A 16,969-nucleotide genomic window follows, 5' to 3' on the forward strand; every position below is an offset into this window, starting at 1 on the left:
CATGTCTTGATGATTCCTGAACGTGTCTTTCGGTCCGTCTTCTGAGCCCGCATCACTAACATTCCATTTTAATGAATTTTCGCGTGTAGGGGGGGGGTAGGCGTGACGAAAATAACGGGTTCTAGAAAGGATGATTATATTTATTGGCATTTCGGTTACAATCTCCCTTAATTACAGTCAATACAGCGCTAACGCAAATATAAACAATTTCTACATCGCTGCACACGCACTAGGATTCTGTTTCCACTAGTAGTCTGTTTGAATCGGATCTCAACACAGAAACTATCAACTCAAATCACTATGTAGTTTTCTTGTTATTTCGTCTTCAATCAGTCTGTACTCTTCTGTCCTAATCTGTACTCAGCTAACTTCACAATTCAATAGGGGCATGTTTCATTCTCCTCTTTTTACCCCCAAATGCTCCTAGCTTCTGCACAAACTCCACGGAAAACACAGTCTGTATTATTGATGATGTCATTACCTTACGATATGCTGAAATGTGTTTACCGAGCTGTTGCCTAGAAGCAGGTTGCATAACCCTGTTGTTCCACTGTTGCGTGTGTGTATTACGTAGCAACGGCTGTTTCTGTAGGCTCACCAGTTCTGGCATGGAATAAATACACCACCGTATTCTTAGCCAACTGGTAATAATTTAGTAAAGAATGAAAATCTATATTTGTATAACAGAGGATTCTAAGTTCTCACAGTGGTGGTTAGGAAGAGTTCTATATTCTGGGATATAACACGGTGTAACCCGAAAACAAAGGGCGTTTCGGAGGAATATATTGCCTTTTTCTTCAGAGTCGAAGAATAAGGCAAGCAATAACTAATATGAAGGTCACAGTACCACTTGACAATACCTGCCTGCCATGTCTGCTGCCTATCTTCTAGGCATATGCATAAACAAATATATAAGAATAATTTAGAAACTATTGTTTAAATAAAGAGCTAGCAGTCTACGTGGTGCTGCGATGCCTTATGGTATCAGAGTGTGACAGCATCACTAGACAAACAACGAATACTAAATTGTATTACAAACCAGGGCACCACAACATGAATACACACCGAGGTGAGAACTTCGGAATTCTGTGTAAATAATAAAACTCTATATTGAGTATAGAAACAATGGATGATGCTCATCTGGACTGCGAAAATGTAGGTCAATTTAACCTACAGAATCGCTGTTTCCAACTGAATCCGAGGACTGATAGACGGGCGGAGAGATAGGAAATTATACTGAGCTTACTGTTAGTAATTTATGGGAGGAATTGTTATTTATGAATGCCATATATATTTTAATGTGAGAAATACACACGAAAGTCCTTCTTTACAAGGCACGTTTCCCCTTATCCGTCATCCGCCAGTTCCCGTAGTGAAGGGATCGTTCGATTTCAGGTTGCTCTTAAAGTGCCGATATCGGCCTGACACTGTGTACGTGCGCTCCAGTACGTCTTTACACCAAAAACACTTGTCCTCCGTCCCTGGGGGAAAATGGAACGCCTCCGAGGAAGCAATGTCTTGAGTGTTTGAAAGGAGAGAGAACAGAAATATTTCCCCACACCGCTCTTCTTCTCATCAACTATTGCATTCTTTGTTCCAATTCTGGGTAACATTGTACTTGTGGGGCACGCGGTAGCGTAGTTGGTTCAGGCACTTTGCTACAAGCCGGAAGGTCGCGTGATCAAATCCAGATGAGGTGGAGTCTTTCAATTTACATAATTCATCCAGCCGCACTATGGTCCTGGGGTCGACTCAGCCTCTAATATAAATGAGTACCAGGAATATTCTTGGAATATTCTTGGGGGTTAAGGGCGGCCGGCGCATAAGGCTGACAACCTTACCACCACCTGTGAGCAGATTGTCTAGAAAATGTGGGATCCTCAACGTCTCACAATTCTATGGGCCACCACGGCCTGTTAGAGGGATGCCCTTTTTTTTATTCTTGGCACTACAGCCCCAGTGGGCCTAGACCTACCTCCATGAACTTCTCAGTTCACTTCGTTTTTTCTAGATCTTACATATTCGGTAGGACTCCTTGGGCGGTTGATTAGCTCGTCAGAAGGCCTCTACGTGTACACAAACACAGAAAAACGCACACATAAAAATTAACATCCATGTCCTGAGTGGGATTCGAAATCACGATCCCGTTTTCCAAGCGAGCGAATACAGTACATGCCCTAGACCGCTCTGACAGGGATACCTTTACTTTACTTTTTTTACTTTATATGTACTCGTATGAACATCAACATCTAATCTCTAAAACAGACCAAGCTTTCAGTTTTCCAAGTACGTTCTCTGTTATTCGCCCCAAATTTCCCTCACAGCTTTTCTGAAAATACATAAATAGGGATCTTAGGTCATCACAGCTAACTACTAGGAACTGTATTCTCTCGTGAGATGTGACGCTGTGGAGCTTGGTAAATAGATTTCAATGTTTCGGAGAATCGTGTTACTTTCATCTTACAAAGTAAAAGAGTAAAGAGGGAGACAGCAGATCTGTCCATAACGATGATAACCGTCTACCAGACTCCATGCCATCACAGTCGAGCAAACAATAACCTTCACATAAAATTAATTTATTCCCAATTTTCTTTAATGAAACTAGTGATTATCTTTTTATGCCATTATATTGTGTTTATTATCTCCTACGATATATGTCAAAATATTGACCAAATATTTTCTTTTTCCATGGTATTACCTATTATGAATATATTAGAGATGTGATGAATTTGAGGTTCTCACAGAGGTGGTTATGAAGTTTTGTCTTTTCTAGTATATAAAGATGCGTGGTTCGTTGAAGGTCAACCTATGTTTCGGGGGAACATGCCGCCTCAATATTCAGGGTTGAAGAGTAAATCAAGCAAGAAACAAGCATGAAGCAGTCATCAGGCAAAAGGGTTAATCTCTCTCTGAAGTTATTTTTTTACATAGAGGATTATTTCATCAGTACATCGAATACAATATAAATAAAACCCGTGAAACCTCAAACATTCCAGTCTACATAATTAAAAATATTAACAGATATACACAGAACTGAAATCCGTAAATACATTCCCTATACAAAATTCTACACTAATAAGAGATTAAAGAAGTGGCGAAAGTAATGAACACAGATCTTTATAGAGGAATAAAGTGAAAATATCGAACTGATGACAATAAAGTTTGAGCGGAAGAAAACAACGTTAATTTTTCCACTGTCCTCTTATCATTTTTGGGAAACACGTGTTTTCACTGGCTCTGGGAAAGTGAACAGACGGCACCTCAAGTGTTTTGAGATTCATAAGAATTTCTCTTGGTTATTTTAATTTTTAACTTACAATGGGGTTCCTTTTCCTGCTCTGACATAATGTAATTTCGGTGAGTCTGCTTTGAGCTAGGCCTCCCTAAGCTTGTTTGAGTATGTGGCATGTCCGACCCACAGTTTAGGTCCCGGTCCATAAGTACATACACGTTCACTATAGACTAGTTATGCAGATGAAGCACGAGTGTGGGAATCAAATTCATGGCCGCAGATATGCCCCGCCCCTTCTTCCGAATAATCGGGGTTCTACTTTACTAATGTAGTGCAAGTACAAGCAAAATTTCTGAGCCAAAATTTTATGCGCATAATCCTGCATAAAAAGTTAATATGTATGAAAGTAGGGAACACATGCTAATGGATTAAGCTCCTTTCATTCTATTTTTTATAGGTAACATAATTTAGGCTAAATTTACTAATTTGCGCAAAAGTTACATAATACATTTTGCAGGCAAACTTATGGAAGAAAATCTCTATGTTCTCGTGCACACCCCGCCCGCTTATGATGCCGGAAATGTGTTTAAAACAGGATGTTGTAATTTTCTAATGATGACGTAACTCTCGACATCACTAAATCACAATGACGCAACCTCGTTCACATAGTAGATACGTCATAACTTTCTTTAGAATTGTTAAGATTTGAGGTTTTTCACGGCGGTGACTATGAAGAATGCCGTCTTCTGGGATGTGGAGCGGTGTAGATCTTGTGTAAACCGATGTTTCGGAGGAACTATCTCCTCCATCTTCAGGGTGTGAAATTCCGCAAGCGAGGAACCAGCGTGAACAGGTGGTTGCAACCACATCCCAAAAGACGGCAGTCTTCTTTAGAGTTGTTTCATATTGTTCTTCTAAGAACGGGGCCGTTGGTCCTATTACGTATTTTCACTCATAATGGTTGACGGTGTCTGAGAGAACTTTGCGAATGAGAGAGGTTGAATTTTATATGCCATTGATCCTAGTAGGCAGTTAATAGTTACATTAAATGTAAATCTATGTGCTGAAGATTTCTATGGGTACTTTTGAGATATGACATCAGATTCAGAAATTAATTACCTGTTTTAATTCAACAGAGTCAGTCTTGCATTAAGCTCACTGGAGCACAATTCTGCGCAGCGCAGTGTAACCACGTAATGAGATTCCAAGCGGTGTCGACTCGTGTTAAAGAGGCGACTAATTTAGAACGCAATGTTCTTACTCTCAAAGTAATTAATGTGCCCTAAAAAGGCTTCCAGTGTTAAATATAAAGAGATATAACGCATTAAAATAGACCTATTTGCTTTAAATCATGTAAGAGAAACACTGTAGTCTGCCATACTTGTATTCCTTACTCTGAAGATACTAAACCTGAGGAGGTTGTTAAGCGTTTGAATTTAATTACGCCTGGATGTAGCTCTGTCATATTAAATCCCATACTATTTTACAGCCAACAATGCATGTTTATCATATGCTGATGAAGGATTACGTTCAATAGGTAAGAATTATAGTTTAAGTCTCTATAGTACTAGGCGTACTTTCTCTGCTTTGCGTATGATGAAGAATGTTGTAGGCATTCAATTAAATTTGTAGGCATTAATTCGGAAGAATATGCTAATCTTGTGATATTATTGTATCTCAAAAATAACATGAAATATTCACATATATTTAAGGGGCATTTTAATTCTACAGCCAACCAGCCTACAGCATGCATTGCGTCCTGGCCCAGTACTCGCATGAATTCTTAAATCTGTCAGTTGATGCAAGTGAGTCAATTATTTGACTTGTTTTTAAATGAGCTTCCAGGTGTATCACCGGTGAAGGTGATTATTATGGTCTTCACAGATATGACTTGTAGTCTGGTAGCAACGTTTCGGAGTAACATACTGCCTCCATTTTCAGGGGGCATATATACATATATATCATCATCATTATTGAGAAAGCAGTCATTTTGAGCCACAGCCTGCCGTAGAAGATCCCGCTAGATTTAATCAGGTTTTCACTTCTTTGGATTTAGCAACAATACATTTTTACACAGCAAAGTTGTCAGCCTTAGGTTCAACCCCCCAACCTGGAGGAACACATCCCTGTATTTGTGTCTCCCAGTAACAGGTTGACCCAGTTACACCCCAGGCATGCGTTGCCTTCTGCGACTCGCATGGTCACAGTTGAAATATTCTAACCCCACTCCACAGGGGGAGAACGAAAAATATATTTCTTTAAATGCGATTAAAGTACTTCGATACTGAATTCGTTTTCGGAACGGTTAGTTAACTGCCTTGAAGCTACGTGCTTCGTTTTTGCCCCGGCAAGGAGCTTATTCAGTTTGTTGATATAAGATATTGCCTCCAGATGTACAGGGTAGCTCCAAATTTGTTGAACAAATAGTCGTGAACAGCCAGCAGAAAGGAGTATTTTTATGCGGAAGTTGGTATAAGGATTACAAACTCTTTCCCACAGAAGAACCCGTTTATGTTTATGAGTACACCTATAAAGAACCTCCGAATTTGGCGTCTTCAAAACACAATAATGAATATTAGGATTATGTAAAGGAAGGAAATATCTTTACTACCTGAGGGGTTATTTGCTTCGCATGAAGGCCTCTGCTCGGAAATTCAGTAAATAAGAAATGTAAGGTGTCTCCCAGGGATGGCACACTGGCCATTTGAATACGACGTGCCTCAGAGCACGGCGTCTATCCACAGTGCAAGCGCTCTGAGGCGGGCCTCCCTTGGGCCATATGCACGACTCGTTACAGCGTTATTGAAACTGTGGAGCTGTTCTACATCAGGAACAGACATCACAGATTCAGACCAGCCTCGTTCTTTTAGGGAATTGTAGGAGTGTCATATTTTAAATAGAACAAGTACAGAACAACAAAATTAGCGACACTATAAAGTCGGCATTATCTTGAAATGTTTGCTTGCTAAAATTTCGCTGTAACAATAGGTTGAAATTATCATTCTTTAAAAAAGAAGTTCTGGGAAGAACTAATCGTCTCCTTGCCTTTGGTACAACACTGACCGCATTTAAAAACAACTCCTCGAAATTACTTCTTTGCCGCAGAAACATACTTATCGACCTCTTGCCTAGCAAGGTTAAGGGGAGGGGGGCACAGAGACAGAGCCACGGACCCCTCCATTGATATAATAAGGACTGAACAGAAAACAAAGCGAACAATTCTTTTATTTTTGCTTGTGTGGGGGAGATTCACAGACACGCGCTAACAGCCTGGTGATCTCACAAACCTACTTTTATTTATTTTTTTTTATTTTTTTCCCTTGGCACTACAGCCCCAGTGGGCCTAGGCCTACCTTCATGAACTACGTTCACTTCGGTTTTTCTAGATCTTACACATACGGTAGGACTCCTTGGGCGGGTGATCAGCTCGTCGCAAGGCCTCTACCTGTACACAAACACAGAAAAACGCACATACACAAACTAAACATCCATGCGTAGGGCTGACAACCTTGCCGCCATCTCTGAGCCGATTGTCTAGAAAATGTGGGAACCTCAACATCTCACAACCCTATGGGCCTCCACGGCTTGTGGAGCTTTACCACTCAAATGTCGATATGTAATTAATATAATTGTAATCTCGACACAGTTTATGTTAGTGGAAACAACTTTCGTGGAACTGAAGGAAACGAATAACACTCTCTATTCTTTCCTTCTAAGAGACTCATTCCTTCCACAGCCTTAACAGGCACCTCTTTCTGCTCAAGTATTTTATTTTCAGTAACTTTAATTCGTTATCTGTTTCAAACGCGAGGCAGACTGTGGATCCATACGCTGTACTGCCTGCATGGTGTTATCTAACTGCTTAGGTGAAATGGCTGCCAGAACCTCATAATTGCCGGGAAGGGTGTTTTAACGGCAATGCTCAAGACTAGTTTTGGAGATGTGATCTGCTGGGGACTGGGCTGGGCAATCGGCTCTCCTAGTTAAGGTTCCTCGTGATATCACTCAGTCTGTATAAGTTCATGCTAGGACACTACATCGATTATGCCATGAACACTTCCTTCACGCCATCAGATATCATACCATTCGACGTTAGCTCAGGGGCTCCCAACCTAAGTCTCGCGTCTCCTCTAACTTGTTAGTAACTCAAAACTAGAACCGTTTCTATGTTGTGGAAAATTGGATGACGCATGTCCCATGTCCCGAAAGTCGGTATTACGTTCTACTCTTTATTTGGGGGGGGTCAGTAAATTTAATTTTGTTTAGTAGAAATATCGTTATTCTGTACAATTGCGGTATGAGCAATAGTCAGTAGAAGGAGATGGCTAACACGCACAATGTTCTATTACGACAGAGATCAGTCACCTCAAATGAATATAAGGCTTATAATTACTAAATATTCTCCATGTGTCACTTTATATTTGGTTTGGGAATCAAGCTCTCAGTTTCCCAGAAGAATTCCCGTAATTAATATCGACTCTACTTCTTGATGTTACCGTCACGGCACGTGTGAGAGGCACCCAAACAAATAATAATGCCTTGTAATAAATCCACAGGTTTAAGAATCTAGACAAGTTTCTTTGGCTGCAACTCTAATTTCGCAACTGCTAAATCACAGATTCCTTCACGTCAGCAATGCTGCTTTTTACTTGGAGTCATTAATGTAAATTGTACTGATGCATTAACTTTATTTTTCTCACGATCTGATATATGCAACTGCACTTCCTTCCATACGGCTTACTCGGTTTTAGTCATACGTAACAGTTTTGCCTGCTTTTAATATTACGAACGGAAAGCTGGGTACGTAATGAATAATAATATTCGCAATTAATACTATTTTGCGTAATGCACGAGATTTTTTGTTGGAAGTGTTTGCCTCTCCACATGGGAATGGAGTCAATAAAAGTTTTTAAAGTCCTGGATCTGCATACCGTTTATACATACGACCCAAAACCAGATACAGAATCTTCAAGGGCTATCCAGCATTCTTCCCTTTTTGAGGATAGTCACTATGTTCAAAAACAGACCTAATTACAAGCTTATTTCAGAAAAATTAATGGTCGAAAAATGTCATTACTGAGGTTAACAATATGAGTTGGATATATGGACTGTACGTTATTGTTCAAAGCTTGAAACACTTACTTGACACAGGTTGAAGGAAAGAGGGAATCTGTTTCATATCAATCATAAGCATACAGTCAATTTCTTCTGGTTTCGGACGAGGATGAAGACGATAATTACGATGTAAATTCACGGATATGTACGACTGTGAAATAAAACATGTTTCCTCATGTACCCTGCACAGTACAGTTGTCCTGGGTTCCATACAATCGTAAAAATTCAGTATTTCATCATCCTGTAACAATTCTCCTGATGCAGGAATGATAAATGTTCTACATATTCTGGAAGCAGGAAATTATATATACGACGTAAAATTCTACCAGCCAAGAAAAAATAAAGGAAAAGTGCCACTATAATTACGCCTCTTAACTAACTTACTAATTACAAGTGTCCGACTGACTAAATAAGGAATTGAACTGATTCCTTCTTGAGAAACTACTTGTGGCTTAGTTAGACCAGTCCAGTAATTTCTAACGTACCCGACCGAGTAGGCATCCCCCACAAATTTACCTCAGGGCGGAAACATCTATTTTCTGAAAAATGGTTTTCTTTAGAGTAACGAATGATGAACAAAGTCCAACGACCCGATAACGTCGAGCAATAATATAGTTGGTGAATTTTGAATAGTTGAAATATTATATAAATTAACCGGTTATAGATTAAACTTGGAGAAAATGTAAATAGAAAATTATAAAAACATTTAATTCCCTCGGCAATCGTGAACAATGGATATCTGAGAAAGAGAATATCCACATCCAAGTTTCAACAAATCTCTGATCGATTCCATAAGGAATAAATAAATTATAAGCAGAAGATGAAGAAAAAGAAGAATGAACAATAGAATTAATTAAGAAAGGGCATATTAGGCTAATTATAATGATATCATATTTTGCAGTGATGCTATAGTAAATCAGAATTTTATAATTATGTTTCTATCGACGAAGAATTTATTAAGTATTATGACTACATGTGTGGCTAGAAGTAACTTGCGGCTGCAATTTTCAGATTAATTTAATGGCCACCTCTTGGGCAGAAAATTGCAGCTAAATATTATTACTATAGATTTCTCGTGTGTTACTTTATGCCTCTGGGTGTTACGGTCGATTGCTGCGACATAGAGGACATATTAAAACGGGTGCTCTTACGACTGGATATTGCAACTTTCCAAATTCAATATCAGCAGTCCATGTTTATGTCTAGCAGATTAACCCAATTCTTTGGACTATAAAACTACAGTTATGAAGTCCATGAACCCCTGAGTCTTGAGAAGACGACATTCTCACAGCTGCTCCTAAAATTTCAACCATTTACTGAACAAGAATTTTATGATTATGTTCACATGATAATTTTTTGCTTGCTTCATGCTGGTTTCTTGATTGACTTACTCTTCGACTCTGAATATGGAGGCAATATGTTCCTTCAGAACTTCGGTTGACCAAGAAGATAGAACTTTTCACAGCCATCGCTGTGGCAAATTCAGATGAAAGCAGGAGATATTTAAATTCCATTTTACGTTTATAGTTACAGAAGTCAAGGCCGCGCCATAGCTCAAGCGGTTAGTCGCTGGCTTCCCACAGCTGTGGCCCGTGTTCGCTCCCGTGTCTGGTCAAGTGGGATTTGTGGTGGACAAAGTGGCGCTGGGACAGGCTTTCTCCTAGTTCTTCGGTTTCCCCTGCCAATCTTCATTCCACCAATTGCTCCACAATCACCATCGCCTATCATCTGGGGCTAGTAAAAGAGGACAGAAGTGGCCGCAATACAAGGGACTAAGTCCAAACCTACTAGCAATAAAAAAATACAGAAGTCATAATATTTTGTAGTTGATATTTAAAGGCACTTAAAAATATGGATATCTACATTTCTTAGCAAAATTCGTTGATCATTTTATAATTATTTTGAGGTATTTCTAAGATTAAGGCGTAAATTCATATATAATTTTCTTTAAGAAGGGAAAGCACAAAAGTAAGAATAGTGCAATCGTGTCGCAATTGCAATGTATGAGTTCATTTCAAGGCCAAACGTACGTTTTCAGTACATGTACTTTTAGTGGTACGTACTTCCTAAAAGCGTAATGAAAAGAGAAAACACTTTAATAAGTCTCTGTTCTATAACGATATACTGACAGGACGTCCTAAATTCTAAAGTATATCTGCCTACTTGTGGGTGCCTGGCATGTATACAGACAAGTCTTATGCGTGTGTGTTTGTGAGAGGTTTTAGAAGAACGTAAGCGTCGATAGCTACATGCCAGTGGATAGAAATCAGATTGTATCACCCTAAACAGCATTCAGTAAAAAATTAATAACAGTAGGTCTATGTCAGACTCTTAAGTGGTCCAGTATGTGGCACAAAGTTCAAAAGAAACAACAATTTAATATTGTATTTAAAAAGCCAATAAAACAGGTTGTATATTTTCCAGTAAAAATTTAAATCACTAGAAAATATGATAATATCTTTCTGGCCTAACAGCTGTGTCAATTGGTTAAAAATCACCGACGTTTCAGGGACCATCTTTGACAGCCCCAGAAGATTTCTTCAGCTTCAACCGCTGTGAAAGTTTCAGAACTCACAACCAATAACATGTTACAGTTCAACTTATATCTGAAAGGGACGTAATCATATGAAAATAAATTTATCAAGCCGTATAATACGAAGAAAGGTCATGATGATGGATACATCACCGCTATTATCTCCGAGGTTATCGCCCAACGTGCACTGGAGATTAAATTCACGGCGATCTTCCTCATAATCCGGACATTCAAAAAGTGTATGGAGAATAGCAAATGGTAAACCACAATGCACAAAGAGAGGTGCTGCCATCTCTTAATAATGGCCATATGTCAGGCGAGTGTGCTCAATCCGAAGGAGAGAAAGCAAACTTCCTTCTTCCTTTGGGATGCCAAGGAGGGCAGCCACGCTTGACGGACGGTTTTAGTGTCTACATTTTGCTGTTCTGTATAGTGGTCCATTCGTCTTGTCAAGAAAGTATAATAGAAAGACAAAGATAGGCACGAAATTCACTGCTTCGTTATGACGTCAGAATTCCATGGAAGGCAGCAGTTTCATTGGCAGACAGGCCCATGTGACTAGGTTCTCAGCAAAACACAAGGGAGACCGTGCCACTGAGTGACCCTAGCAACTGGGCAATCCTGTGTGCATCTGTGGGGACATGAGCGCACTCGGGGAACCATTGTAGAGAAGTCACTGTTGAAGCTGACAACAAATGTGTAGAATAGAGCGGTACGCTGCATAGATTTCAGTTATAAGCACAATGTTAAAACTGTGTAGACTGCAGGAAAACAGCGTGTCAGTCATTTTAATCTTCTTTTAATGTTTCACATATGCTCATGAATTAACTTTTCAATAGTTTTCATTCACAACTGAATTTTCTTGTAGATCGCCCCTTTAATAAAGAAACGTTTTGAACGTACATTAATTTTTAAATTTAATTCATTCATCAGTAATCTGTCAGACGACAGGTCCACAGTCTCTTCCAAAACAGTTCCTCCACTTAATGCGATTTAGAGCTTTCTCCTTCAAATGAGAATATCCTCTTCTGTCCCCAAGGTCATCCAGCATCTTCTTACGTCTTCTTCCTCGTCTTCTGGTCACTTCTATCCGCCCCTCTATCTTTCCTTCAATAACTTCTTTTAGAAGGCAGTTACTGCGTAAGATATGACCAATCCAATTAGCCTTCCGTTTTCTTACTTCATTGCAAGAAAACAAACACATATGCTTCAGTACCTACCATGTTACTGTTTCCTAATTCCATGGATCTTATTCCTTGATAAGCAGCCAATCTCTCAGTTACTCAAGAAATTCCGAATATTTTATGGGACTCGAAGGTTCATTACTGTGTTCACGAAAGTCCTCAACTGCTACCATGCTGCTATTTAGTTCATTATCTCTTCCATTAATATTAACTTACACGATCAAAATGCTCTTGGAATGACATCAGAAAGAAAACTGAATGGAGCTAGCATGTCTCAGAAATTGTGTGTGTGACAACAGAATATAAGATTGAGGTCATCTGAAAAAGAACTTGAATAAATACATGTTTAAGAAATGTCATGTGCAACCTTAAACAAGAAGACAGGCAGATTTTAAAATACGGAAGAAGATGACACATGTAAAATGGAACTTCTGGCATCAGACCAAATTTAAACTATTTGCTAAAATGCCTGGAAGTGACGCAGTGTGCAGCATTTTGGCGTATGTGTAACGTGGGGTAGTATTATGGCAACAAAATCCACATATAGAACACTACACCACTGCTCTGCAGCCACTATGCACTCTGATACCCTCTCATGAGACTCGTAACTCTTCATTTACCCCGCAGCGAAACAGACTCCAGATACTAACAGAGATATAAACAGTGGCATCCAGCTGAGCTCACATCACCATATTGAGAATTACTGTGTTTTTTTACTTTGTCAACTGCCCGGTATGCAAGAAGCCAGGGAACATAACATTTCGGAAACTGGAGTTGAAAGTCATGAAATGTTTGAAGCTTAAAAAATATTAGGATTCTTCAGGCAGACAAATGAAATTTCACGGTGGTGTTGGATGATTCCAAGTGTAAGGTTAAGTTGATCACTTTGCAAGAGTCCGAAGATTATGAACTCTTGCCCAAAGATTCTACCGCTAAGGGTGAGAGGAAAGTACAGAAACTCCTTTCTAAATATGAAACTGCTCTTCCTAGAGATCTGAAACATACCACAGCAAACCACATCTCTATGGCCTTCCCAGGATTCCAAAACCTGATATTTCTCTGAGGCTTATACTGAGTCGTATTGGTGCCCCTTGTTATGCCCTGGCTGGTTTTCATTACAAGATGTCGGGTCCTCTTGCCAAAATATCTAAATTCTTCGTAAAGAATTCGGGACAATTCTTAAAGTTGTTGAAGTTCGTAAACTTTCAAGCTCTATATACCCTGATTAGCTTTGATGTTGTTTTTCTTTTCATTAATGTAACAGTGGACGAAGCCGTACATGTCATCAGAAATAAGTTCCTAAACGATGACATATTGACGGAACAGTCCCTCTTGTAAGTCGAAGCCATTATAGAGCTGCTGAGAACCACTTATTTTCAGGTGAACGATGAGTTCTTCCAATAGAAAGATGGCATGGGTATAAGAAGCTCTCTATCACCCACCGCAAGCAGCATCTACGTGCAGAATTATGAGAAACTGGCACTTGACTCGGCATAACACAGACCATCGCTGTAACCCAAACCACATTCTCCATCATACTGCCAGGTGTCCGAGGTTCCGTGCTGAATAGGAACGGGTTCTGGATTAGATGACTGGAATCGTCACTTCTATCAATCAATTAATTACAATTCACAATCGATGATTTCCTAAGACTCGCTCCATTCCTTACTGGACTACCGAGTATCTTCTCTTCTGCTGTGACTGACTTGGTTCTGGTTTACGAAACAGTCACTTTTTCAGCTTCCGTTGTCCTCCGGTTAGCTCTCCACAGCTGAACACGCAACTTCTGCATTCTCTTACGACTAAATGATTGAACTCTCGTAAAATGAACTGAACTAACTGTTTCGAAGGGCCGTGCCATAGCTCAAGCAGTTAGTCGATGGCTTCCAACCGCGGCGGCTCGGGTTCGATCCCGGGTCTGGTCAAGTGGGATTTGTGGTGAACAAAGTGACGCTGGGGCAGATTTTCTCCTAGTACTTCGGTTTCCCCTGCCAATCTTCATTCCACCAATTGCTCCACAGTCACCCTCACCTATCATCTGGGGCTGGTACAATAGGCCAGAAGTGGCCGTAGTACAAGAGACTGAGTCCCACCCCACTAGCAATAAAAGAAAAACTGTTTCGAATGAATCACGTGCCCCATTATAATTCGGGTCGATCTGAATATAGACAAGATCTCGAACAGTTCGTCTCTTACTATGTCAATTTGTTGTTACGGATATGCACTCTGGCGAGCCGTTGTCTAACAATGAACTATTCCTCGTCTATTCTTTGCTGCGGGAACGTGTGTTAATTTCGTGGAGCCTGTTCTAGCAATGGACTACTCCTTATTCAGACGTCATGGCACGATATTTATCTGGTGCCCACCTAAATTATGTATACACTCCTCGTCTGTCTTATGCGTACTGGACATCCTGTTCATCATATCCTCCAGGATTTGCCATTCTAACGCTATCAGCAGAGGAGTAGAGTAAAAGTAAATCTATCCATGTAACAGGGCATGGAGGATCATAGAGTTGTGAGACATCGAGGCGTACAAATTATAAAGCTAGTTACTGAGCAATATTTTCCGGTTCCATGCTACTGCATCCCTCCTAGCTCTAAACTTTCTCCTCAACACGTTGCTCTCAAAGGTCCAGAAGTCCATGTGTTCCCTTAACGTGGAAGAACAAGCTTCATCTACACAAATAACAGATAAAACTTCAGTTTTGTGTATTCTAATACAGTATTTGGGCGGTCACGGTAGCCGAGCGGTCTAAGGCACATACTGTCTTCGCTCGCTTGGAAACAAGGATGGTGGGTTCGAATCCCATTCAGGGAATGGATGTTTAGTTTGTGTGTGTGCGTTTTTCTGTGTTTGTGTACAGGTAGAGGCCTTGCAACGAGCTAATCACCCGCCCAAGGTGTCCTACCTAGAAAAACTGAAGTGAACGGAGAAGTTCATGGAGATAGGCCTAGGCCCACTAGGGCTGTAGTGCCAAGGAAAAAAATACAGTATTTGCCTCTTTAGACAACAAACGAGAAGTCTACAGATTCTGAATCTAATAGCAGTAAACGGTTCCATAATGAGATATGCTCTTAATTTACTCGTGAAACAAATGTTGCTCTGTTACTTTCTTTCCCGCATTTTTAAATTTTATCACTTTTTCAAAGAATTTATTAGCCATCTTTCTTCCTGATTTTGCTTTCACTCGGGTGACATCTCATTAGCACATGCCTAGGTTTCTCTGTGTTTACTTCTAGAATCACCTACTTACTAGCATCCGTTACTGCTTCAATGTTTCCTTATCGTATGTATGTTATTAACCACAGCATAGAACAAATCTGATAAGTACCATTCGAATTCAATGTTATCTGGTTTTCTTGGACCTTCCAGATGGCATATTCTAGAGAAATTTTGAAAAGTTATGGCGATAAAGCATCTCAGACGGAACATTTCAGACCATTTGAGTAGGAAATGTATAAGAAAATATTTACCTATGCAAACATTACCACACGTTTTATTTTATTTTAGTTAGCCTAAATTCTTTCATGTGTGTGCAAGAGTTAATGAGAATATTGTACAATGTTTCACTTTTAACTGAAATAGAGGCTTTTTTGAAGTTTCTAAATAGCTGATGTTCTGTTCCACTGTACTTCCAACATTTCCTCCACAATCTGAATAAATACAAAATGTCTTATCAGCAGTTAATTTATTGCTTTGGAATCCACAACAATTCCACATAGAGTATGAATGCAGTTAAAATTGAGAGATAAATATTGGATGTACGTAATATTATAACTGTCAACTAATTCACTATGAATAAAAAGGGTTTTCATACACGAGGCTTAAGTTTGAGTTGACAGTTAAATCTAATTCTTACACAAGTTAAATCAATTTGTTAAAATAGTATACAGTCTGCTGTAAACAAGAGCCTGATATTAATAAATTTACAGCTGTAGGGCCTAACAAGTCCTTTATATGTGCCCACAATCGAGTGACTATAGAATTGTGTATGAGACAATAACACGTATAACATTCGGTATTACATTAACTGACTGCTGCAATTACAATAATGCAATTGTTCAATCGGCAGCCGTCGCGAATATTGGAACATACTGGAATGGAGGTTAACGGTGAATCGAGAACACTTGAATACCGAGAGGCGTAATGAATTCTGACGTTTGTCATATAGTACTAAGGTAAAAAATCATGGAGTGTGGATTGGCTGGACTTGTAGTACGAATGTGGAAAATGAGAAATACATGTACCATTTTATTTGAAAACATAAGACACTACTTAAATACCTAACCACCGATAATAATACTGTGGCGTATTTGTCCCATGCAAAAACTGTGGAGCAGACAACAGCCATTACTAACTAATACACACACGCGGCACTAAAGGAGCAGTTTCATTAAATATTGACACTTCGTAGAGTGAAATTTGTGTAAATAACGTTTAAAAATATAGTTCCAAACTTAGATATAATTCATTGAATCTCCATTGTAACGATTAATTTGTTAACATTATTTTGGAAAATAATTGCTATTAATCCTCAGAATCATGAACTCCACAAATAGGCTATACTCTTTGGGAAAATGTCAGAGATTCTGAATATCAAATTCGATAATACGTACAATAATCATTGTCTCTTTAAAAAGCTAAAGACGGATATACGTGTATTTGTAGTTAGAATTGCATAAATAAAGTCTTTAAAACAAGATTTTGTCATTAAAATATATCTACTTTAAACAACATGAAAACGCTTCATTTTTCTATCCGCCTGACACAGTCTTCAATACAAACTAAAGTGTAGTTCTGTGTACAAAAGTACGATGGTAAATAACAAGTTAAATTTGGAATATATTATTCAAGTATTCTTGAGGGCAATATTTCACCGGGGAATAATGACTTGGTTGGAAA

General features: G+C 39.2%; 1 protein-coding gene across 1 annotated transcript in view; it reads right to left on the reverse strand.

Moving 5' to 3' along the window:
* Positions 1-16,969, reverse strand: part of LOC111867781 (slowpoke-binding protein) — a 274,904-nt gene that overhangs the window by 7,048 nt on the left and 250,887 nt on the right. The window lies entirely within an intron of this gene.

Source organism: Cryptotermes secundus, unplaced genomic scaffold (genome assembly GCF_002891405.2).
Source record: "Cryptotermes secundus unplaced genomic scaffold, Csec_1.0 scaffold116, whole genome shotgun sequence".
Classification (NCBI taxonomy): Eukaryota; Metazoa; Arthropoda; class Insecta; order Blattodea; family Kalotermitidae; genus Cryptotermes; species Cryptotermes secundus.